Raw genomic sequence first — 27500 nt, 5'->3', positions numbered from 1 at the left:
AAGACCTGGAAACAGGTCTTTTTTGATTTTGCACCATACTTCCCAAGCAAAATCCCTCTGGATTAGTAGCTGTCCATTTAGTCTTGTTAGCCAACGTGCTGGTTTTGACCTAACTCTCTTTATTCTGATAGGTGCTTGATTATTAAGTGCTGATTGGAAAGCTCAGTTAAAGCAAGAGAATGCCTCATCTAAAGGTAGCGTTTTAGGTTTTTACAGTTATAGTGTTTAATTGGTGAGTTTGAAGCTATTAGGGTCAAATCTAGTTAGGTTGGGTACTTGCTTATAGATTTCCTGTTTAAGAATATTATGTTGTCTAACTGCATAAGTTAATAAGTGGTCACTGATGATTTCTGGTTGAATACAGGTGGAATTCATGCTTTCAGATCTATTAGTAAGGATCCAAGTTAATGAAGATTCTTTATTAATGTTTTATGTACACTTGTGGCAACATTCACTAATTGTGTAAAATCATATATGTTTACAGAGGAGAGTTTGAGCTAGTTTGCTTCCTGTCTATGTTTACATAACCGATGATTTTGTTTCTTGGTTAATATTGTTATTTTATCAAAGAAGAATGTCTTCTACAGTGACAGTATTATTTCATGTGGAAATGGATAACTCATCAATGCATACAGATTTTCCGTTGTAGAATTTTTGATATGTAATTAGAGTTTCTGCATTTTGAAACTGAGGGAGTTGATGGATATATGAATTTATGTTTGACTCATTACATCTGAGTGATGCCTCCAGGTACATCTGCAGTAAACTCCTACTGACTCCAACTGATGACTCTAGGAGTCAAATATTGCTTGTTCGTATTTGAATCAATAATTCCAAAACCTGTACAAGGTTTTAAAACTTACAGAATGGAAAACTCAACTGCATTAATGTTTGACTTCTGTCTAGTGCAGGTAAAGAGATATTAATTGTTGTTTGTATGATACTAATTTATTTAGATATACCCCCAGATTCAGCAAGCCCTGCATGGTGTTCAGGACTAGTGCAGGAGCTTCAGCAGGCAATATGTCTCCCGTGCGATCCAGGAATAAGCTGTAGGGATGTGCACGAGCGCTCCTGTACTAGTCCTGCACGGACTCAGCCCCTGTATGCAAATTACCCCATTTGCAGGAGAGATCCATGCAAATGAGGTGAATTTGGGATCCAGGAAGCTGGAAGATAGCCATGCAGAACTAGAGTAATCTGCAGAAATGTACTCGGCCAGTAACCGAGTACACTTCTGCAAACTACAAAATGGAGTCATGACAGCTCCAAATAAAGGGTGGATATTATCTAGAAAGCATGCCAATCGCCAGATATATGGCCACTGGCATGGAAAACAGTTGCAAAAATAAAAAAATCAAATTTTATTTTTTTTAGCCAATCTTGGCTGCATAGGGCAGTGGCGTGCAAATGGGATCGGGCGAAAAATAAAATAAAAACTCTAAAAATAAACATTCTAACCAAAATCGCCATTTTTGCCATTATACTCAATGGCAGGCAGAAGACAACATGGCCAGTAAACAGTGGTTGCTAAAGGGGGAGGTTCAGTGTGGGACCTGTAACTATGCATCAGCAGGCAATCCTATGCAAATGAGGGGAATGATACTGAATCTCAGATTTACCCTGCATGCTAGTCAGCACCCAACAGTGTAAAAACAGGAATACCTTGGTGGAAGCCTAGGAGTTAGCTAACATCATAAGGGTGCGTGTCAGGCATACTGTAAGTGGATTGGAGCCCGGTGGCTCGGGTTTGCACTTAGCTTGGCAGAGGCTGCCTAGCACTCTTTACATTGCCTAAGCAGGTAAGCATGCCACGCACCGGGTTTTAAATAAAAAAAAAAAAAGTAAACCAGGAAATAGCAGCTCTGTGCACATTTGTGCACTGTGTTTGCACGGTGCACCCCCGGGCTTAAACAGGAAGGCAATGGGAAGGGAAAACAGCAGTAGGAAGGTAATCTAGGAGAACTAGCACAGCTGGCAGGTGAAATGTATCAGAATCAGCCAATTACACATGCAGCACACCAGCCCAGCCCAGAACACTACTATAAACTATGCAAACACCTTTACCTCTGGTGTTTCCCACATACTCTACACCAACCGTGTATACAAGCAGGGAACTTTTAACAAACAAAAACAACAAAACGATAGGGGCTGCAGCAGTTATCAGACATCAACATGTGGAAGAGGCTGAGTGTGATGAGGATGAGAATGCTGTCAACCAATTCACAGTGAGGAGACGGAGAAGGGCGTACAGACCCAAGGCAACCTACCAGGGGCTACAAGAGCTGGAGATAGGGGAGCGCTATAGGGTGGACAGGGATCTCCTACAGCAAATTGTTGAGCTGTGCCGGCCACGTCTGACACACAGAACTAGGAGAGGGGAACTCATCACAGTGGATACCAAGGTATGTGTGGGCCTAGGAATACTAGCCATAGGTACCTCCCAAAGCCCAACTGGGGATATCATGGGGATCTCACAGGTATCAGCATCCAGGGTATTCCACCAGTTCCTGGATGCCATGTCAGCACATGCCAGTGAGCATGTATATTTCCTCAACACCCGCAAGGTGTTGGCCAGCAATATGCATCTCTTCCACCAAATAGCAGAAAACCCTGAGGTAGTGGGTGCTATAGGCTGCACGCGCATATGCATCAAAGCACCACCCGGTGATCGGGGTATGGTCTACATCAACTGAAAGGGCTTCCCCTCCATCAAATGCCAGGTCATGTGTGATGCCCATGGCATTATAATGAATGTGTGTGCTGGCTGACCTGGAAGCTATCATGATTCCCACATCTGGCATTTGACGCAGCTGTACCAGAGATTTGCCAATGGGGACATCCCTTACGGTCACCTAGTGGGGGATGCTGGTTACGCACTGGAGCCGTGGCTGATGACACCCATCAGAAACGCACACACACCCAAACAAGAACGCCATAATGAGGTACACGCACAGACCAGAATTATAATAGAGCATGTGTTTAGAATGTTCAAGTCATGGTTCCAATGCCTGGACACATCTGGTGGAGCCTTACAGTACTCACCAGCTGCATGTACTCAAATTGTCATAGTATGTGCCATGCTACACAATATGATCCTGTGGAAACAGCTGCAGCAGGAACAGCACAGGGCAGGGCCACACAGCCCCCAACCAATGCCAAGGCCGGCACATGCACAGAGTGACTTAGAGGAGGAACAACCTGAGCCTGTCCCAGTAGGGACCCTGGGAATGACACCTCTCTCAGACAGTAAAAGAAATGCCAAACATGACACTACCTGTGCTCAGCCATGTATAGGGAGCATACTATGTGCATCTGACATAGGCAGCCCCCCAGCACCATCCTCAATACTGGCACACCCACAAGGTAAGTCACTCTTCTTACCAATTGCCGAATGGAGTAGTCTGTGTTGTTACTTGTATCTACAGTATGGATGTGAGCATGCAAAGGAATCGGGTGGCTGAATGGGATGTCAGCAGATAGTAGACACCTATAGTGGCAGCATGAGATCTGTAACAAATACTGGTGTCACCATTGTAGCCAGTACTACACATGGTGACAAAACCCACTGCAGGAAATGTGCTGGGCTACATGTTCATAGGTTCATAGGTAGGTTACTAGGCTATCTGCCTGAAGGCATTTATAAGCCTATCTGGAATGTATTGGCTTTCACCATCCCCTTAGATTAGTTCCCTGTGCCTCTGTCCAGCAGAGCCATTGAAGTGATACCTGGGGTAATCTTTCTGTTTCCCATCCACTTGTCAAGGTTTCTCTTGAAGAGGATTAGCAAGGAACTCTGCCTAATGTAGATTGGAATCTTGTTCCAGAGCATGGGAAGTCTCTGGGACAGGAATCTATCCCTCCAGCATGTCCTATTTATTGTTGTGGTGAGGTTTAGATCCCTGAGCGTGTGGCTTGAGGGGATATGATTTTCTTTAGGTGGAGCATGTCCATGAATTCTGGGTTGGACATGGCCTTGTATGTCAAGCAGAGATCACCTCTGAGTAGGTAGTATGCAACTTAGTAGAGCTGGAGTTTCTTCAGTCAAGCTGCATAGGGCATCTGCTTGAGGCCATGATCCTCTTGGTGAGGTACTTCTGTGGTCTTTTCAGTTGTTGCAGGTGTTTTGTAAGGTACATCCCAAATGGGGCATTGTACTCTATGATGGGTCTATTGAGTGATGCATAGAGGGGCCCAATAACCTCTTTCGATCTGGATGCAAACCCTTTTGTAATTAGGTGGGCCACATAGAAGGATTTAACCACTTTGGCAATGTGATTATCAAAGGAGAGGTTACTATCTACTTGGGTCCCCATATCCCTTAATACATCTTTCGTATGTAGGGGGCTACCATCTATGTGATAGTTTGTGGGTACTTTGTTTTTTCCAAAGGGGATGACTATGCACTTTTTGGCGTTTAGCTTGAGGCCATGGTTTTGACACCAGGTATCTGTCTCAGTGAGACCCTTTTGGAGGATGTCTGTCTCAGCTGGAGAGTCAATTATAGCCCCTAGTTTGCAGTCATCTGTGAACTTGGTCAGCCATAGTCCTCCTGTGCTTGCCTGTACCTCTGAGAAGTATATGCCGAAGAGGAAGTGACCTAGGACTGAGCCCAGAGGAATGCCACTTGTAACCGGTTTAGAGTCAGACCTAGCTCCCGCAACTCTTACCATATGGGTTCTGTCTGTGAGCCATTTGGCAACCCATCTCATGACATAGGAGTTTATGTTCAGGCTGGTGAGCTTGTCTATAATACCTGAGTGGGGAATGGTGTTGAAGGCCTTTACGAGGTCTAGGTAGGCTGCGTGGACCACCTTTCCCTGGTCTATAGCCTTGGTAACTGTCTCAAAGAAGTCCACCAGGTTTAGGAGGCATGATCTGTTCTTAACAAAGCCAAACTGGGTAGGGTCCAGTGTTTCCCAATGTCTCTGTTAATGAGATCCATGATGATGTGCTCCATAGCTTTGCAGAACAAGCTAGTCAGGCTTATAGGGCAATAGTTCCTGGGGTCAATTGTGGCTCCACCTTCATGGAGTGGAATAACCATTGCTGTGCGCCACTCTGTGGGCACATAGCCTGTGGAGAGGCTATGTTTAAACAGTGTGTTTAGTTGAGAGGTTAGTTCATCTTTGAGCTTGTGTAGGACGCAGCCTGGGATGCCGTCCGGTCCCATTGATGCTGTGTTTTTGGCTTTGGAGAGGGCTGTTTCAACCTGAGTGTCTGTGATTTCAGGGGCACTACATTCTTCTAGTATATTTATGGGCCCTTTTTGGGGTGAGAGGGGGGTGAAGTTTGCACTGAACCTGTCTGCCAGGATGTTGGCTATATCAATCGGTTCAGTTTATTTTGTGCCATTCTGCAATAACTCTGAGCAAATCTGAGAATTGCCACTTAGATTCTTGACATAGCTAAAGAATGCCTTGTGGTTATCTTTGGAGTCCATGGCAATTTTTCTTTCAAAAGCTAGCCTTGAATGATTTTATAAGTGAACATAGTATCTTGCTGATACTGATCAGGGATGTCTTCCCTTCTTGGGATTTTACTCTTTTCTGTACTAGTTTCCTCCTCCTATTGTATAGATTGTTTATGGCAGGGGTCCACCAGTCTGGTTTCCTTTTCTTGGAGGAGTGAGTCTTGGTTTTGTTTGGGATAGCAAAAGACATGCATTCCTATAGGTGCCCATAGAGTGCATTAGTAAAGGATTTTGCAGCTTGGACAGCATTATCCTTTAGCATGGGGGCTTTGAAACTTCCCACCTCGGTCTTAAGTAATGTGAAGTTTGCTTTTGAAAAGTTTTTCGTGGTGGTTTCTTTGACCGGGGGTGGTGGCAGAATGTGGATATCCAGAGTGATTAGTCTATGGTCAGATCTAACCAACGAGGGGTTGAGGTCCAGTGTGGAACACCAGTCGCCCATGTTGGTGATGACCAGGTCCAATATGTTGTCACCTCTGGTGGGGGTGTTGACCAGTTGAACCAGGGCATTTGAGTTTATAAATTCCAGGAAATGTTGGGCAAGGGAGTTTGTACTTGAGTAGTTCTCCCAGTTAATGTCTGGGTAATCAAAATCACCCAATAACAGGGTGTTTGGTAGGACCTTTATGTTTCCCAGTGTTTCCAGGAATGCGGAGTGGGTGTTCTGGGACATGGTGGGTGATCTGTAGCAAGCAGTTTTGCCCGTTGTTAGTTGCATGTGGATGATCTCTAAAGCATCGTGCTGTGCCACTAACCTGGAGGTGTGGGTATCCTTGATGAATATGGATACTCCCCTGCCTTTTGTATTTCAGTCCGGGTTTTGTTGCCAACATGTATGGTATGAGTTGCAGCCTGGTAGTACTGGGGTGCTCTCTGGAGCCTTAAACCAGGTTTCTGTTACTGCACATATATCAATTTTCTCCATACTGAGGAGTGCCTCGAGTGCATGCATTTTGACGTTTAGACTTTTGGCATTGAGTATCATTACCCTCAGTATTTTGTTACTTCTGGTATTTGCGGTGGTGGGTTTGTCTTTTGAGCCTTGCCTAAAAAAGGCACTATGGGGTTGGCAAGAGCCTTGGCTAGTATTCGAAAGCCTAAGGGTGACAGGTGCAAGCCGTCTCTAGCGAAGCAGCGTGGCTTGTCAAGCATGTCATCCCAGGCTGACAGACATTGGATTCCCTTTGAATGACACCAGAAGCTTAGCCAATTGCTGAAATTGATCATTTTTTCTCTATACTATGGTATCATTCTTGGTGAGGGCAGGATACTACTCAGGGTCAGGGTCATACTGGCCTGGGCTACATGATCAGAGAGCTCCTCCATGTCTCTTTGCATGTAGTCCAGGGATGTATGGCTCAGGTCATTCACACCAACATGGACAATGACAGAGTCATATTTGTACTTGTTCTGAAGTGACCTGAGTGCTTGTGTTATGTGGCAGATCCTGGCACCCAACAGGCAGCTAACAGTAACCTTTTCCTTGTTCAGCCTAGTGAGTGGGACGTCAGTGTGCCTGACTATAGAGTCATTTATTACTTGTGTGTTGGGTATGTTATTTTGACTTAAGAACTGTGATTGCATGGCACACTGGTTTTGTGAAGTATCTGTTTCATGGCTTGTGGTGGGGGGTGAAGGTTGCTTGGATGTCTGCTTTGGAGGTCTCTGTTGCTTTTGCAGATTTTTATTTAGAGTGTCCGAGTATGTTTTTATGTATTTATGTGTGTTTTCTGCCAGTGCTGGTTTCATAGGTCTATGTGAGACTGGTGGTGTGATGCAAGTAATTCCCTTCTCCTCTTAACTGCCTGGTCCAGTTTTGGGGTCAGAGAGCTTAGCCTCTAGTTTGGCTGTATAATTGCATCGCTCGCATGTATTGGTGTTTGGTGGAAGGAGGAGAGGGTTGTCTGTGTACATGAGGACATTGTAACATGGCCTGAAAATGCCCAGATTCACCAGTTGGACTGGAGAGTACACCTGAAACTGCCCTTTAGAAATGCCTGGACAGGTACAGTGAACTATTTTACTAACTGGCTGGTAAGGTCGAATAGAGAGCCTTGTCCTTCTCTACATCATGGGGAGGTCTAGTGCTAAGGTTTATTAGTGCTAGATATGGGTTTTGAGCATGTGCCGGGATGAGAAGTGAATGGTTTGAGTAATTAAGTTGAAAGTTTGTCTAGTTCCAAGGGAAATTTTGAAAAGTAGACTTTGTGGAGCCGGGAATAGTTATACCCTAGCTAAACGGCTCAAATGCGGGTTTTATACAAGGGAAAGGAAAAAGATAGAAATTAGCCCAAAATGGCCAATAAACTACTAATTTCTGGGCTGAAAACACTCCTCCAGGGACAAATAGGCTGCTCAAAGCTCCCTCTGTCACAGTGAATAGAGAAACTTCCTTCTATCTAAGTAAGGTATGGGCAAACACAGAAACTTGTAACACAGCCCTGAAATCAGCACTAACCTGAAAACTGGACTATACTAGCTTAGAAAGGTGGGAAAACAAGTATTTTTTTGTTTTTTTTCAGAAAATAAAGCAGATACAATCAAAAAAATACTTTAAATGCACAGAAATGGCTATCACACTTGAGTGTGTAGCCTACAACAGTTAAACAGGTAATTTAAACACAAAAATGACTTTGTTAAAGTGCAGGCAATAAAATAAGGACAATATGTAGTTGAAACAAGCTTTTTAAATCACAGAAACTCTAGAAAATCAGTGTTTTAGGCGGAATTACCTAAAGATAGGAAGAAAATGCAGAAAAATGATATTTAATCACTCCAAAGTCTCTATTTTGTTTCTCTGCTGTTGTAGAACTCTGCAGGATACCAGGCAGGAGCTTGCTGAGCTGTATACTATCCCAGAAACCTCGCACATATGGGTTTTATAGCAGAGAAATGAAAGAGATAGAAATTAGACCAAAATGGCCAATAAACTACTAATTATTGGGCTGAAACCACTCCTCCAGGGACAGATAGGCTGCTCAAAGCACCCACTCTCACAGTGAACAGAGAAACATCCTTCTATCCAAGTAAGGTATGGGCAAATGCAGAAACTTGTAACACAGCCCTGAATTTAGCACTAACCTGAAAAGTGGACTGTACTAGCTTAGAAAGATGGGAATATAAGTTTTTTTTTTCTTTTTTCAGAAAATAAAGCTGATACAATAAAAAAATAAAATGCTAAGAAATGGCTATCACACTTCAGTGTGTAGCCTACAACAGTTAAAGAGTTTATTTAAACACAAAAATGACTTTGTTTAAGTGCAGGCTGTAAAATAAGTACAATATGTAGCTAAAACAAGCTTTTTAAATGACAGAAACTCTAGAAAATCAGCGTTTTAGGCGGAATTAGCTAACGGCAGCAAGAAAATGCAGAAAATGATACTTAATCACTCCAAAGTCACTCTTTTGTTTCTCTGTTGCAGTAGAACTCTGCAGAGCACCAGGCAGGAGCTTGCTGAGCTGTATACTAGCCCACAAACCTCACAAATGCAGGTTTTATAGCAGGGAAATGAAAGAGATAGAAATTAGCCCAAAATGGCCAATAAACTACTAATTTCTGGGCTGAAACCACTCCTCCAGGGACAGATAGGTTGTTCAAATCTCCCTCTCTCACAGTGAACAGAGCAACTTCCTTCTATCCAAGTAAGGTATGGGAAAACACAGAAACTTGTAACACAGCCCTGAGTTTAGCACTAACCTGAAAACCAGACTATACTAGATTAGAAAGGTGGGAAAACAAGTATATTTTTTTTTTGTTTTTTCAGAAAATAAAGCAGATACAATAAAAAAATACATTAAATGCATAGAAATGGCTATCACACTTCAATGTGTATCCTACAACAGTTAACCAGGTAATTTAAACACAAAAACACCTTTGTTAAAGTACAGGCAGTAAAATAAGTACAATATGTAGCTGAAACAAGCTTTTTAAATCACAGAAACTCTAGAAAATCGGCGATTTAGGAGGAATTAGATAAAGGCAGCAAGAAAATGCATAAAACTGATACTTAATTACTACAAAGTCTCTCTTTTGTCTCTCTGTTGTTGTAGAATTCTGCAGGGCATCAGGCAGGATCTTGCTGAGCTGTATAATAGTCCAAAAACCACACAAATGCGGGTTTTACAGAAGGGAAATGAAAGAGATAGAAATTAGCCCAAAATGGTCAATAAACTAGTAATTTCTGGGCTGAAACCACTCCTCCAGAGACAGATAGGCTGCTCAAAGCTCCCTGTCTTACAGTGAACAGAGCAACTTCCTTCTGTCGAAGTAAGGTATGGGCAAACACAGAAACTTGTAATACACCCTGAATTCAGCACTAACCTAAAAACTGGACTATACTAGCTTAGAAAGGTGGGAAAACAAGGTTTTTTTTTTTGTTTTTTTCAGAAAAGAAAGCAGATACAATAAAAAAAAACACGTTAAATGCACAGAAATGGCTATCACACTTGAGTGTGTAGCCTACAACAGTTAAACAGGTAATTAAAACCCAAAAACAACTGTGTTAAAATGCAGGCAGTAAAATAAGTACAATACGTAGCTGAAAAAAGCTTTTTAAATCACAGAAACTCTAGAAAAATTGTGTTAGAGGCAGAATTAACTAAAGACAGCAAGAAAATACAGAAAAATTATACTTAATCACTCCAAAGTCTCTCTTTTGTCTATCTGCTGCTGTACAGTTCTGCAGGGAAACAGGCAGGAGCTTGCTGAGCTGTATACTAGGCCAAAAACATTGCAAATGTGAGTTTTATAGAAGGGAAATGAAAGAGATAGAAATTAGCCCAAAATGGCCAATAAACTACTAATTTCTGGGCCGAACCACTCCTCCAGGAACAGATAGGCTTCTCAAAGCTCCCTCTCTCACAGTGAGCAGAGAAACTTCCTTCTATCGAAGTAAGGTATGGGCAAACACAGAAACTGAACAGAGCCTTGAATTCAGCACTAACCTGAAACCTGGACTATACTAGCTTAGAAAGGTGGGAAAACAAGTATTTTTTTGCTTTGTTTTCAGAAAATAAAGCAGATACAATAATAAAACCACTTTAATTGCACAGAAATGGCTATCACACTTGAGTGTGTAGCCTACAACAGTTAAACAGGTAATCTAAACACAAAAATGACTTTGTTAAACTTCAGTAAGTAAAATAAGTACAATATGTAGCTGAAACAAGATTTTTAAATCACAGAACCACTAAAATAATCAGAGTTTTAGGCAGAATTAGCTAAAGGCATCAAGAAAATGTAGAAAAATGTTACTTAATCACTCCAAAGTCTTTCTTTTGTTTCTCTGCTGCTGTAGAACTCTGCAGGGCAACAGGCAGGAGCTTGCTGAGTTGTATACTAGCCCAAAAACCTTGCAAATGTGGGTTTTTTAGCAGGGAAATGAAAGAGATAGAAATTAACCAAAAATGGCAAAAAAAAAACTCATTTCTGGGCTGAAACAACTCCTCCAGGGACTGATAGGCTGCTCACAGCTCCCTCTCTCACAGTGAACAGAGCAACTTCCTTCTATCCAAGTAAGGTATGGGTAAACATAGAAACTTGTAACACAGCCCTGAATTTAGCACTAACCTGAAAACTGGACTATACTAGCTTAGAAAGGCAGGAAAACAAGTATTTGTTTTGTTTTTTATGTTGTTTTTTTTTTCAGAAAATAAAGCAGATACAATAAAAAAACACTTTAAATGCAAATAAATGGCTATCACACTTCAGTGTGTAGCCTACAACACTTAAACAGGTAATTGAAACACAAAAATGACTTTGTTAAAGTGCAGACAGTAAAATAAGTACAATATGTAGCTGAAACAAGCTTTTTAAATCACAGAAACTCTATCAAATTGGAGTTTTCGGCGGAATTAGCTACAGCAAGAAAATGCAGAAAAATTATGCTTAATCACTCCAAAGTCTCTCTTTTGTCTCTTTGCTGCTGTAGAACTCTGTAGGGCACTAGGCAGGAGTTGCTGAGCTCTATACTAGCCCAAAAACCTTGCCAATGTGGGTTTTATAGCAGGGAAATTAAAGAGATGGAAACTAGCCCAAAATGGCCAATAAACTGCTAATTTCTGGCCTGAAACCACTCCTCCAGGGACAGATAGGCTGCTCAAAGCTCCCTCTCTCACAGTGAACAGAGCAACTTCCTTCTATCCAAGTAAAGGATGGGCAAACAAAGAAACTTGTAATACAGCCCTGAATTTAGCACTAACCTGAAAAGTGGACTATACTAGCTTAGAAAGACGAGAAAACAAGTACATTTTTTTTCTTTTTTTTTTGTTTTTTTTTTCAGAAAAGAAAGCAGATACAATAAAAAAAATAAAATGCACAGAAATGGCTATCACACTTGCATGTGTAGCCTACAACAGTTAAACAGGTAATTTAAAAACAAAAACAACTTTGTTAAACTGCAAGCAGTAAAATAAGCACAATATGTAGCTGAAACAAGCTTTTTAAATCACAGAAATTGTAAAAAAATCAGTGTTTTAGGCAGAATTAGTTAAATGCAGCAAGAAAATGCAGAAAAATGAAACGTAATCACTCCAAAGTTTCTCTTTTCTCTCTCTGCTGCTGTAGAACTCTGCCGGGCACCAGACATGAACTTGCTGAGTTGTGTACTAGCCCAAAATCCTTACAAATGCGGGTTTTATAGCAGGCAAATGGCCCAAAAACTACTAATTTCTGGGCCAAAACCACTGCTCCAGGGATTGATAGGCTGCTCAAAGCTCCCCCTCTCACAGTGAACAGAGCAACTTACTTCTATCCAGGTAAGGTATGGGCAAACACAGAAACTTGTAACACAGCCCTGAATTCAGCACTAACCTGAAAAATGGACTATACTAGCTTAGAAAAGTGGGAAAACAAGTATTTTGGGTTTTTTTTGTTCTTTTCATAAAATAAAGCAGACAATCAAAAAAACACTTTAAATGCACAGAAATGGCTATCACACTTGAGTGTGTTGCCTACAACAGTTAAACAGGTAATTTAAAACAAAAATGATTTTGTTAAAGTGCAAGCAGTAAAATAAGTACAATATGTAGATGAAACAAGCTTTTTAAATCACAGAAACTCAAGAAAATCAGAGGTTTAGGCTTAATTAGCTAAAGGCAGCAAGAAAATGCAGAAAAAATGCTACTTAATCACTCCAAAGTCTCTCTTTTCTCTGTGCTGCTGCAGAACTCTACAGGGCACCAGGCAGGAGCTTGCAGAGCTGTATATTTGCCCCAAAACCTTGCAAATGCATGTTTTATAGCAGAGAAATGAAAGAGAGAGAAATTTGCCCAAAATGGCCAATAAACTACTAATTTCTGGCTGAACCCACTCCTCCAGGGACAGATAGGCTGCTCAAAGCTCCCTCTCTCACAGTAAACAGAGCAACTTCCTTCTATCCAAGTAAGGTATGGGCAAACACAGAAACTTGTAACACAGCCCTGAATTCAGCACTAACATGAAAAGTGGACTATACTTGCTAAGAAATGAGGGAAAACAAGTATACTTCTTTTGTTTTTTAGAAAATAAAGCAGATACAATAAAAAAAAAACTTTAAATGTACAGAAACGGCTATCACAGTTGAGTATGTAGCCTACAACAGTTAACCAGGTAATTTAACACAAACACAACTTTGTTGAAGTCCAGGCAGTAAAATAAGTACAATATGTAGCTGAAACAAGCTTTTTAAATCACAGAAACTCTAGAAAATTGGCATTTTAGACGGAATTAGCTAAAGGCAGCAAGAAAATACAGAAAAATGATACTTAATCACTCCAAAGTCTCTCTTTTGTCTCTCTACTGCTGTAGAACTTGGCAGGGCACCAGGCAGGAGCTTGCTGAGCTGTATACTTGCCCAAAAATCTTGCAAATGCGAGTATTATAGCAGGGAAATGAAAGAGATTGAAATTAGCCAAAAATGGCCAATAATCTAATCATTTCTGGGCTGAAACCACTCCTCCAAGGACAGATAGGCTGCTCAAAGCTCCCTCTCTCACAGTAAACAGAGCAACGTCCTTCTATCCCAGTAAGGTATGGGCAAACACAGAAATTTGTAACAGCCCTGAATTCAGCACTAACCTAAAAACTGGACTATACTAGCTTAGAAAGGCGGGAAAACAAATATTTTTTTTTTGTTTTTTGTTATTTTGTTTTTTTTTTCAGAAAATAAAGCAGATACAATCAAAAAACACTTTAAATGCACAGAAATGGCTATCACACTCGAGTGTGTAGCCTACAACAGTTAAACAGGTAATTAAAACCCAAAAACAACTGTGTTAAAATGCAGGCAGTAAAATAAGTACAATACGTAGCTGAAAAAAGCTTTTTAAAATCACAGAAACTCTAGAAAATCAGCGTTTTAGGCAGAATTAACTAAAGACAGTAAGAAAATGCAGAATAATTATACTTAATCACTCCAAAGTCTCTCTTTTGTACTATGCTGCTGTACACCTTGGCAGGGCAACAGGCAGGAGCTTGCTGAGTTATGTACTAGCCCAAAATCCTCGCAAATGCGGGTTTTATAGCAGGCAAATGCCCCAAAAACTACTAATCTCTGGACCAAAACCACTCCTCCAGGGATTGATAGGCTGCTCAAAGCTCCCCCTCTCACAGTGAACAGAGCAACTTACTTCTATCCAGGTAAGGTATGGGCAAACACAGAAACTTGTAACACAGCCCTGAATTCAGCACTAACCTGAAAAATGGACTATACTAGCTTAGAAAAGTGGGAAAACAAGTATTTGGGGGTGTTTTTTTTTGTTCTTTTCATAAAATAAAGCAGACACAATAAAAAAAAAACACTTTAAATGCACAGAAATGGCTACACACTTGAGTGTGTTGCCTACAACAGTAAAACAGGTAATTTAAAAACAAAACTGATTTTGTTAAAGTGCAAGCAGTAAAATAAGTACAATATGTACCTGAAACAAGCTTTTTAAATCACAGAAACTCAAGAAAATCAGAGGTTTAGGCTTAATTAGCTAAAGGCAGCAAGAAAATGCAGAAAAATGATACTTAATCACTCCAAAGTCTCTCTTTTCTCTGTGCTGCTGCAGAACTCTGCAGGGCACCAGGCAGGAGCTTGCAGAGCTGTATACTTTCCCAAGAACCTTGCAAATGTATGTTTTATAGCAGAAAAATGAAAGAGAGAGAAATTTGCCCAAAATGGCCAATAAACTACTAATTTCTGGGTTTGAACCCACTCCACCAGGGACAGATAGGCTGCTCAAAGTTCCTCTCTCACAGTAAACAGAGCAACTTCCTTCTATCCAAGTAAAGTATGGGCAAACACAGAAACTTGTAACACAGCCCTGAATTCAGCGCTAACATGAAAAGTGGACTATACTTGCTAAGAAAGGAGGGAAAACAAGTATACTTCTTTTGTTTTTTTTAGAAAATAAAGCAGATACAATCAAAAAAAAAACTTTAAATGTACAGAAATGGCTATCACACTTGAGTATGTAGCCTACAACAGTTAACCAGGTAATTTAACACAAACACAACTTTGTTGAAGTGCAGGCAGTAAAATAAGTACAATATGTAACTGAAACACGCTTTTTAAATCACAGAAACTCTAGAAAATCTGCATTTTAGGCAGAATTAACTAAAGGCAGCAAGAAAATGCAGAAAAAATGATACTTAATCATTCCAAAGTCTCTCTTTTGTCTCTCTGCTGCTGTAGAACTTGGCAGGGCACCAGGCAGGAGCTTGCTGGGCTGTATACTTGCCCAAAATCTTGCAAATGCGAGTATTATAGCAGGGAAATGAAAGAGATTGAAATTAGCCAAAAATGGCCAATAATCTAATAATTTCTGGGCTGAAACCAATTCTCCAAGGACAGATAGGCTGCTCAAAGCTCCCTCTCTCACAGTAAACAGAGCAACGTCCTTCTATCCTAGTAAGGTATGGGCAAACACAGAAACTTGTAACAGCCCTGAATTCAGCACTAACCTAAAAACTGGACTATACTAGCTTAGAAAGGTCAGAAAACAAGTATTTTTTTTTGTTTTTTGTTATTTTGTTTTTTTTTCAGAAAATAAAGCAGATACAATCAAAAAACACTTTAAATGCACAGAAATGGCTATCACACTCAAGTGTGTAGCCTACAACAGTTAAACAGGTAATTAAAACCCAAAAACAACTGTGTTAAAATGCAGGCAGTAAAATAAGTACAATATATAGCTGAAAAAAGCTTTTTAAAATCACAGAAACTCTAGAAAATCAGCGTTTTAGGCAGAATTAACTAAAGACAGTAAGAAAATGCAGAATAATTATACTTAATCACTCCAAAGTCTCTCTTTTGTACTATGCTGCTGTACACCTTGGCAGGGCAACAGGCAGGAGCTTGCTGAGTTGTGTACTAGCCCAAAATCCTTGCAAATGCGGGTTTTATAGCAGGCAAATGCCCAAAAAACTACTAATCTCTGGACCAAAACCACTCCTCCAGAGATTGATAGGCTGCTCAAAGCTCCCCCTCTCACAGTGAACAGAGCAACTTACTTCTATCCAGGTACGGTATGGGCAAACACAGAAACTTGTAACACAGCCCTGAATTCAGCACTAACCTGAAAAATGGACTATACTAGCTTAGAAAAGTGGGAAAACAAGTATTTTGGGGTGTTTGTTTTTGTTCTTTTCATAAAATAAAGCAGACACAATAAAATGAAACACTTTAAATGCACAGAAATGGCTATGCACTTGAGTGTGTTGCCTACAACAGTAAAACAGGTAATTTAAAAACAAAACTGATTTTGTTAAAGTGCAAGCAGTAAAATAAGTACAATATGTAGCTGAAACAAGCTTTTAAATCACAGAAACTCAAGAAAATCAGAGGTTTAGGCTTAATTAGCTAAAGGCAGCAAGAAAATGCAGAAAAATGATACTTAATCACTCCAAAGTCTCTCTTTTCTCTGTGCTGCTGCAGAACTCTGCAGGGCACCAAGCAGGAGCTTGCAGAGCTGTATACTTTCCCAAGAACCTTGCAAATGTATGTTTTATAGCAGAAAAATGAAAGAGAGAGAAATTTGCCCAAAATGGCCAATAAACTACTAATTTCTGGGTTTGAACCCACTCCACCAGGGACAGATAGGCTGCTCAAAGCTCCCTCTCTCACAGTAAACAGAGCAACTTCCTTCTATCCAAGTAAGGTATGGGCAAACACAGAAACTTGTAACACAGCCCTGAATTCAGCGCTAACATGAAAAGTGGACTATACTTGCTAAGAAAGGAGGGAAAACAAGTATACTTCTTTTGTTTTTTTTAGAAAATAAAGCAGATACAATCAAAAAAAAAACTTTAAATGTACAGAAATGGCTATCACACTTGAGTATGTAGCCTACAACAGTTAACCAGGTAATTTAACACAAACACAACTTTGTTGAAGTGCAGGCAGTAAAATAAGTACAATATGTAACTGAAACACGCTTTTTAAATCACAGAAACTCTAGAAAATCTGCATTTTAGGCAGAATTAGCTAAAGGCAGCAAGAAAATGCAGAAAAAATGATACTTAATCATTCCAAAGTCTCTCTTTTGTCTCTCTGCTGCTGTAGAACTTGGCAGGGCACCAGGCAGGAGCTTGCTGGGCTGTATACTTGCCCAAAATCTTGCAAATGCGAGTATTATAGCAGGGAAATGAAAGAGATTGAAATTAGCCAAAAATGGCCAATAATCTAATAATTTCTGGGCTGAAACCACTTCTCCAAGGACAGATAGGCTGCTCAAAGCTCCCTCTCTCACAGTAAACAGAGCAACGTCCTTCTATCCTAGTAAGGTATGGGCAAACACAGAAACTTGTAACAGCCCTGAATTCAGCACTAACCTAAAAACTGGACTATACTAGCTTAGAAAGGTCAGAAAACAAGTATTTTTTTTTGTTTTTTTTTTTTTTTCAGAAAATAAAGCAGATACAATCAAAAAACACTTTAAATGCACAGAAATGGCTATCACACTCAAGTGTGTAGCCTACAACAGTTAAACAGGTAATTAAAACCCAAAAACAACTGTGTTAAAATGCAGGCAGTAAAATAAGTACAATACGTAGCTGAAAAAAGCTTTTTAAATCACAGAAACTCTAGAAAATCAGCGTTTTAGGCAGAATTAACTAAAGACAGTAAGAAAATGCAGAATAATTATACTCAATCACTCCAAAGTCTCTCTTTTGTACTCTGCTGATGCACACCTTGGCAGGGCAACAGGCAGGAGCTTGCTGAGCTGTATACTAGCCCAAAAACATCGCAAATGTGAGTTTTATAGAAAGGAAATGAAAGAGATAGAAATTAGCCCAAAATGGCCAATAAACTACTAATTTCTGGGCTGAAACCTCTCCTCCAGGGACAGATAGGCTTCTCAAAGCTCCATCTCTCACAGTGAGCAGAGAAACTTCCTTCTATCGAAGTAAGGTATGGGCAAACACAGAAACTGAACACAGCCTTGAATTCAGCACTAACCTGAAACCTGGACTATACTAGCTTAGAAAGCTGGGAAAACAAGTATTTTTTTGCTTTTTTTTTCAGAAAATAAAGCAGATACAATAATAAAACCACTTTAATTGCACAGAAATGGCTATCACACTTGAGTGTGTAGCCTACAACAGTTAAACAGGTAATCTAAACACAAAAATGACTTTGTTAAAGTGCACGGTGTAAAATAAGTACAATATTTAGCTGAAACAAGCTTTTTAAATCACAGAAACTCTAGAAAAATCAGAGTTTTAGGCAGATTTAGCTAAAGGCATCAAGAAAATGTAGAAAAATATTACTTAATCACTCCAAAGTCTTTCTTTTGTTTCTCTGCTGCTGTAGAACTCTGCAGGGCAACAGGCAGGAGCTTGCTGAGTTGTATACTAGCCCAAAAACCTTGCAAATGTGGGTTTTTTAGCAGGGAAATGAAAGAGATAGAAATTAACCAAAAATGGCAAAAAAAACTCATTTCTGGGCTGAAACAACTCCTCCAGGGACTGATAGGCTGCTCACAGCTCCCTCTCTCACAGTGAACAGAGCAACTTCCTTCTATCCAAGTAAGGTATGGGTAAACATAGAAACTTGTAACACAGCCCTGAATTTAGCACTAACCTGAAAACTGGACTATACTAGCTGGGAAAGGCAGGAAAACAAGTATTTGTTTTGTTTTTTATATTGTTTTTTTTTTTTCAGAAAATAAAGCAGATACAATAAAAAACACTTTAAATGCAAATAAATGGTTATCACACTTCAGTGTGTAGCCTACAGCACTTAAACAGGTAATTGAAACACAAAAATGACTTTGTTAAAGTGCAGACAGTAAAATAAGTACAACATGTAGCTGAAACAAGCTTTTTAAATCACAGAAACACTATCAAATTGGAGTTTTCGGCGGAATTAGCTACAGCAAATACTCCAAAGTCTCTCTTTTGTCTCTTTGCTGCTGTAGAACTCTGTAGGGCACTAGGCAGGAGTTGCTGAGCTCTATACTAGCCCAAAAACCTTGCCAATGTTGGTTTTATAGCAGGGAAATTAAAGAGATAGAAACTAGCCCAAAATGGCCAATAAACTACTAATTTCTGGCCTGAAACCACTCCTCCAGGGACAGATAGGCTGCTCAAAGCTCCCTCTCTCACAGTGAACAGAGCAACTTCCTTCTATCCAAGTAAAGTATGGGCAAACAAAGAAACTTGTAATACAGAAAAAATGCAGTTATAGGCGCTGTTCTTCAGTAACAATAAAGGCTTTCCTCTTTATAGAACGTGGAAGCTCAGGTTCATTTGAGTCAAAGTCCGAGTCCAACAGACCACTAGGTAAACATTTCAAAACACCAATTTATTAACAAAAAAGTGTTAAGTTAAAAAATTAAGTGAGTGTTTCATTTAGATATATTTAAACAGAAGATTTGTATGTGCAACAGATTCTGATGAAGTCTCCATATGGGAGATGAAAGCGCTTAATCTGGTTATTTTTTGTTAATAAATTGGTGTTTTGAAACGTTTACCTAGTGGTCTGTTGGACTCGGACTTTGACTCAATTGAACCTGAGTTTCCACGTTCTATAAAGAGGAAAGCCTTTATTGTAACTGGAGAACAGCGCTATAACTGCATTTTTTCTGTTTGAAACTTGTAATACAGCCCTGAATTTAGCACTAACCTGAAAAGTGGACTATACTAGCTTAGAAAGACGAGAAAACAAGTACATTTTCTTCTTTTTTTTGTTTTGTTTTTTTCAGAAAAGAAAGCAGATACAATCAAAAAACACTTTAAATGCACAGAAATGGCTATCACACTTGAGTGCGTAGCCTACAACAGTTAAACAGGTAATTAAAACCCAAAAACAACTGTGTTAAAATGCAGGCAGTAAAATAAGTACAATACGTAGCTGAAAAAAGCTTTTTCAATCACAGAAACTCTAGAAAATCAGCGTTTTAGGCAGAATTAACGAAAGACAGTAAGAAAATGCAGAATAATTACACTTAATCACTCCAAAGTCTCTCTTTTGTACTATGCTGCTGTACACCTTGGCAGGGTAACAGGCAGGAGCTTGCTGAGCTGTATACTAGCCCAAAAACATCGCAAATGCGAGTTTTATAGAAAGGAAATTAAAGAGATAGAAATTAGCCCAAAATGGCCAATAAACTACTAATTTCTGGGCTGAAACCACTCCTCCAGGGACAGATAGGCTTCTCAAAGCTCCCCTCTCTCACAGTGAGCAGAGAAACTTCCTTCTATCGTAGTAAGGTATGGGCAAACACAGAAACTGAACACAGCCTTGAATTCAGCACTAACCTGAAACCTGAACTATAATAACTTAGAAAGCTGGGAAAACAAGTATTTTTTTGCTTTTTTCAGAAAATAAAGCAGATACAATAATAAAACCACTTTAATTGCACAGAAATGGCTATCACACTTGAGTGTGTAGCCTACAACAGTTAAACAGGTAATCTAAACACAAAAATGACTTTGTTAAAGTGCACGGTGTAAAATAAGTACAATATGTAGCTGAAACAAGCTTTTTAAATCACAGAAACTCAAGAAAAATCAGAGTTTTAGGCAGAATAAGCTAAAGGCATCAAGAAAATGTAGAAAAATGTTACTTAATCACTCCAAAGTCTTTCTTTTGTTTCTCTGCTGCTGTAGAACTCTGCAGGGCAACAGGAAGGAGCTTGCTGAGTTGTATACTAGCCCAAAAACCTTGCAAATGTGGGTTTTTAGCAGGGAAATGAAAGAGATAGAAATTAACCAAAAATGGCAAAAAAACAACTCATTTCTGGGCTGAAACAACTCCTCCAGGGACTGATAGGCTGCTCACAGCTCCCTCTCTCACAGTGAACAGAGCAACTTCCTTCTATCCAAGTAAGGTATGGGTAAACATAGAAACTTGTAAAACAGCCCTGAATTCAGTACTAACCTGAAAACTGGACTATACTAGCTTAGAAAGGCAGGAAAACAAGTATTTGTTTTGTTTTTTATGTTGTTTTTTTTTTTCAGAAAATAAAGCAGATACAATAAAAAAAAACACTTTAAATGCAAATAAATGGCTATCACACTTCAGTGTGTAGCCTACAGCACTTAAACAGGTAATTGAAACACAAAAATGACTTTGTTAAAGTGCAGACAGTAAAATAAGTACAATATGTAGCTGAAACAAGCTTTTTAAATCACAGAAACTCTATCAAATTGGAGTTTTTGGCGGAATTAGCTACAGCAAGAAAATGCAGAAAAATTATGCTTAATCACTCCAAAGTCTCTCTTTTGTCTCTTTGCTGCTGTAGAACTCTGTAGGGCACTAGGCAGGAGTTGCTGAGCTCTATACTAGCCCAAAAACCTTGCCAATGTGGGTTTTATAGCAGGGAAATTAAAGAGATGGAAACTAGCCCAAAATGGCCAATAAACTGCTAATTTCTGGCCTGAAACCACTCCTCCAGGGACAGATAGGCTGCTCAAAGCTCCCTCTCTCACAGTGAACAGAGCAACTTCCTTCTATCCAAGTAAAGGATGGGCAAACAAAGAAACTTGTAATACAGCCCTGAATTTAGCACTAACCTGAAAAGTGGACTATACTAGCTTAGAAAGACGAGAAAACAAGTGCATTTTTTTTCTTGTTTTTTTTTTCAGAAAAGAAAGCAGATACAATAAAAAAAATAAAATGCACAGAAATGGCTATCACACTTGCATGTGTAGCCTACAACAGTTAAACAGGTAATTTAAAAACAAAAACAACTTTGTTAAACTGCAAGCAGTAAAATAAGCACAATATGTAGCTGAAACAAGCTTTTTAAATCACAGAAATTGTAAAAAATCAGTGTTTTAGGCAGAGTTAGTTAAATGCAGCAAGAAAATGCAGAAAAATGAAACTTAATCACTCCAAAGTTTCTCTTTGATCTCTCTGCTGCTGTAGAACTCTGCCGGGCACCAGACATGAACTTGCTGAGTTGTGTACTAGCCCAAAATCCTTAAAAATGCGGGTTTTATAGCAGGCAAATGGCCCAAAAACTACTAATTTCTGGGCCAAAACCACTCCTCCAGGGATTGATAGGCTGCTCAAAGCTCCCCCTCTCACAGTGAACAGAGCAACTTACTTCTATCCAGGTAAGGTATGGGCAAACACAGAAACTTGTAACACAGCCCTGAATTCAGCACTAACCTGAAAAATGGACTATACTAGCTTAGAAAAGTGGGAAAACAAGTATTTTGGGTTTTTTTTGTTCTTTTCATAAAATAAAGCAGACAATCAAAAAAACACTTTAAATGCACAGAAATGGCTATCACACTTGAGTGTGTTGCCTACAACAGTTAAACAGGTAATTTAAAACAAAAATGATTTTGTTAAAGTGCAAGCAGTAAAATAAGTACAATATGTAGATGAAACAAGCTTTTTAAATCACAGAAACTCAAGAAAATCAGAGGTTTAGGCTTAATTAGCTAAAGGCAGCAAGAAAATGCAGAAAAAATGCTACTTAATCACTCCAAAGTCTCTCTTTTCTCTGTGCTGCTGCAGAACTCTACAGGGCACCAGGCAGGAGCTTGCAGAGCTGTATATTTGCCCCAAAACCTTGCAAATGCATGTTTTATAGCAGAGAAATGAAAGAGAGAGAAATTTGCCCAAAATGGCCAATAAACTACTAATTTCTGGGCTGAACCCACTCCTCCAGGGACAGATAGGCTGCTCAAAGCTCCCTCTCTCACAGTAAACAGAGCAACTTCCTTCTATCCAAGTAAGGTATGGGCAAACACAGAAACTTGTAACACAGCCCTGAATTCAGCACTAACATGAAAAGTGGACTATACTTGCTAAGAAATGAGGGAAAACAAGTATACTTCTTTTGTTTTTTAGAAAATAAAGCAGATACAATAAAAAAAAACTTTAAATGTACAGAAATGGCTATCACAGTTGAGTATGTAGCCTACAACAGTTAACCAGGTAATTTAACACAAACACAACTTTGTTGAAGTCCAGGCAGTAAAATAAGTACAATATGTAGCTGAAACAAGCTTTTTAAATCACAGAAACTCTAGAAAATTGGCATTTTAGACGGAATTAGCTAAAGGCAGCAAGAAAATGCAGAAAAATGATACTTAATCACTCCAAAGTCTCTCTTTTGTCTCTCTGCTGCTGTAGAACTTGGCAGGGCACCAGGCAGGAGCTTGCTGAGCTGTATACTTGCCCAAAAATCTTGCAAATGCGAGTATTATAGCAGGGAAATGAAAGAGATTGAAATTAGCCAAAAATGGCCAATAATCTAATCATTTCTGGGCTGAAACCACTCCTCCAAGGACAGATAGGCTGCTCAAAGCTCCCTCTCTCACAGTAAACAGAGCAACGTCCTTCTATCCCAGTAAGGTATGGGCAAACACAGAAATTTGTAACAGCCCTGAATTCAGCACTAACCTAAAAACTGGACTATACTAGCTTAGAAAGGCGGGAAAACAAGTATTTTTTTTTTGTTTTTTGTTATTTTGTTTTTTTTTTCAGAAAATAAAGCAGATACAATCAAAAAACACTTTAAATGCACAGAAATGGCTATCACACTCGAGTGTGTAGCCTACAAAAGTTAAACAGGTAATTAAAACCCAAAAACAACTGTGTTAAAATGCAGGCAGTAAAATAAGTACAATACGTAGCTGAAAAAAGCTTTTTAAAATCACAGAAACTCTAGAAAATCAGCGTTTTAGGCAGAATTAACTAAAGACAGTAAGAAAATGCAGAATAATTATACTTAATCACTCCAAAGTCTCTCTTTTGTACTATGCTGCTGTACACCTTGGCAGGGCAACAGGCAGGAGCTTGCTGAGTTGTGTACTAGCCCAAAATCCTCGCAAATGCGGGTTTTATAGCAGGCAAATGCCCCAAAAACTACTAATCTCTGGACCAAAACCACTCCTCCAGGGATTGATAGGCTGCTCAAAGCTCCCCCTCTCACAGTGAACAGAGCAACTTACTTCTATCCAGGTAAGGTATGGGCAAACACAGAAACTTGTAACACAGCCCTGAATTCAGCACTAACCTGAAAAATGGACTATACTAGCTTAGAAAAGTGGGAAAACAAGTATTTGGGGGTGTTTTTTTTTGTTCTTTTCATAAAATAAAGCAGACACAATAAAAAAAAAACACTTTAAATGCACAGAAATGGCTACACACTTGAGTGTGTTGCCTACAACAGTAAAACAGGTAATTTAAAAACAAAACTGATTTTGTTAAAGTGCAAGCAGTAAAATAAGTACAATATGTACCTGAAACAAGCTTTTTAAATCACAGAAACTCAAGAAAATCAGAGGTTTAGGCTTAATTAGCTAAAGGCAGCAAGAAAATGCAGAAAAATGATACTTAATCACTCCAAAGTCTCTCTTTTCTCTGTGCTGCTGCAGAACTCTGCAGGGCACCAGGCAGGAGCTTGCAGAGCTGTATACTTTCCCAAGAACCTTGCAAATGTATGTTTTATAGCAGAAAAATGAAAGAGAGAGAAATTTGCCCAAAATGGCCAATAAACTACTAATTTCTGGGTTTGAACCCACTCCACCAGGGACAGATAGGCTGCTCAAAGCTCCCTCTCTCACAGTAAACAGAGCAACTTCCTTCTATCCAAGTAAGGTATGGGCAAACACAGAAACTTGTAACACAGCCCTGAATTCAGCTAACATGAAAAGTGGACTATACTTGCTAAGAAAGGAGGGAAAACAAGTATACTTCTTTTGTTTTTTTTAGAAAATAAAGCAGATACAATCAAAAAAAAACTTTAAATGTACAGAAATGGCTATCACACTTGAGTATGTAGCCTACAACAGTTAACCAGGTAATTTAACACAAACACAACTTTGTTGAAGTGCAGGCAGTAAAATAAGTACAATATGTAACTGAAACACGCTTTTTAAATCACAGAAACTCTAGAAAATCTGCATTTTAGGCAGAATTAACTAAAGGCAGCAAGAAAATGCAGAAAAAATGATACTTAATCATTCCAAAGTCTCTCTTTTGTCTCTCTGCTGCTGTAGAACTTGGCAGGGCACCAGGCAGGAGCTTGCTGGGCTGTATACTTGCCCAAAATCTTGCAAATGCGAGTATTATAGCAGGGAAATGAAAGAGATTGAAATTAGCCAAAAATGGCCAATAATCTAATAATTTCTGGGCTGAAACCAATTCTCCAAGGACAGATAGGCTGCTCAAAGCTCCCTCTCTCACAGTAAACAGAGCAACGTCCTTCTATCCTAGTAAGGTATGGGCAAACACAGAAACTTGTAACAGCCCTGAATTCAGCACTAACCTAAAATTGGACTATAGTAGCTTAGAAAGGTCAGAAAACAAGTATTTTTTTTTGTTTTTTGTTATTTTGTTTTTTTTTCAGAAAATAAAGCAGATACAATCAAAAAACACTTTAAATGCACAGAAATGGCTATCACACTCAAGTGTGTAGCCTACAACAGTTAAACAGGTAATTAAAACCCAAAAACAACTGTGTTAAAATGCAGGCAGTAAAATAAGTACAATATATAGCTGAAAAAAGCTTTTTAAAATCACAGAAACTCTAGAAAATCAGCGTTTTAGGCAGAATTAACTAAAGACAGTAAGAAAATGCAGAATAATTATACTTAATCACTCCAAAGTCTCTCTTTTGTACTATGCTGCTGTACACCTTGGCAGGGCAACAGGCAGGAGCTTGCTGAGTTGTGTACTAGCCCAAAATCCTTGCAAATGCGGGTTTTATAGCAGGCAAATGCCCAAAAAACTACTAATCTCTGGACCAAAACCACTCCTCCAGAGATTGATAGGCTGCTCAAAGCTCCCCCTCTCACAGTGAACAGAGCAACTTACTTCTATCCAGGTACGGTATGGGCAAACACAGAAACTTGTAACACAGCCCTGAATTCAGCACTAACCTGAAAAATGGACTATACTAGCTTAGAAAAGTGGGAAAACAAGTATTTTGGGGTGTTTGTTTTTGTTCTTTTCATAAAATAAAGCAGACACAATAAAAAAAAACACTTTAAATGCACAGAAATGGCTATGCACTTGAGTGTGTTGCCTACAACAGTAAAACAGGTAATTTAAAAACAAAACTGATTTTGTTAAAGTGCAAGCAGTAAAATAAGTACAATATGTAGCTGAAACAAGCTTTTTAAATCACAGAAACTCAAGAAAATCAGAGGTTTAGGCTTAATTAGCTAAAGGCAGCAAGAAAATGCAGAAAAATGATACTTAATCACTCCAAAGTCTCTCTTTTCTCTGTGCTGCTGCAGAACTCTGCAGGGCACCAAGCAGGAGCTTGCAGAGCTGTATACTTTCCCAAGAACCTTGCAAATGTATGTTTTATAGCAGAAAAATGAAAGAGAGAGAAATTTGCCCAAAATGGCCAATAAACTACTAATTTCTGGGTTTGAACCCACTCCACCAGGGACAGATAGGCTGCTCAAAGCTCCCTCTCTCACAGTAAACAGAGCAACTTCCTTCTATCCAAGTAAGGTATGGGCAAACACAGAAACTTGTAACACAGCCCTGAATTCAGCGCTAACATGAAAAGTGGACTATACTTGCTAAGAAAGGAGGGAAAACAAGTATACTTCTTTTGTTTTTTTTAGAAAATAAAGCAGATACAATCAAAAAAAAAACTTTAAATGTACAGAAATGGCTATCACACTTGAGTATGTAGCCTACAACAGTTAACCAGGTAATTTAACACAAACACAACTTTGTTGAAGTGCAGGCAGTAAAATAAGTACAATATGTAACTGAAACACGCTTTTTAAATCACAGAAACTCTAGAAAATCTGCATTTTAGGCAGAATTAGCTAAAGGCAGCAAGAAAATGCAGAAAAAATGATACTTAATCATTCCAAAGTCTCTCTTCTCTCTCTGCTGCTGTAGAACTTGGCAGGGCACCAGGCAGGAGCTTGCTGGGCTGTATACTTGCCCAAAATCTTGCAAATGCGAGTATTATAGCAGGGAAATGAAAGAGATTGAAATTAGCCAAAAATGGCCAATAATCTAATAATTTCTGGGCTGAAACCAATTCTCCAAGGACAGATAGGCTGCTCAAAGCTCCCTCTCTCACAGTAAACAGAGCAACGTCCTTCTATCCTAGTAAGGTATGGGCAAACACAGAAACTTGTAACAGCCCTGAATTCAGCACTAACCTAAAAACTGGACTATACTAGCTTAGAAAGGTCAGAAAACAAGTATTTTTTTTTTTGTTTTTTGTTATTTTGTTTTTTTTTTTCAGAAAATAAAGCAGATACAATCAAAAAACACTTTAAATGCACAGAAATGGCTATCACACTCAAGTGTGTAGCCTACAACAGTTAAACAGGTAATTAAAACCCAAAAACAACTGTGTTAAAATGCAGGCAGTAAAATAAGTACAATACGTAGCTGAAAAAAGCTTTTTAAATCACAGAAACTCTAGAAAATCAGCGTTTTAGGCAGAATTAACTAAAGACAGTAAGAAAATGCAGAATAATTATACTCAATCACTCCAAAGTCTCTCTTTTGTACTCTGCTGATGCACACCTTGGCAGGGCAACAGGCAGGAGCTTGCTGAGCTGTATACTAGCCCAAAAACATCGCAAATGTGAGTTTTATAGAAAGGAAATGAA

Source organism: Protopterus annectens, chromosome 2.part2 (genome assembly GCF_019279795.1).
Source record: "Protopterus annectens isolate FY-2018-M chromosome 2.part2, PAN1.0, whole genome shotgun sequence".
Taxonomy (NCBI): Eukaryota; Metazoa; Chordata; order Ceratodontiformes; family Protopteridae; genus Protopterus; species Protopterus annectens.
The sequence above is the reverse complement of the archived record's forward strand: the minus strand, read 5'-3'. Positions refer to the sequence as shown.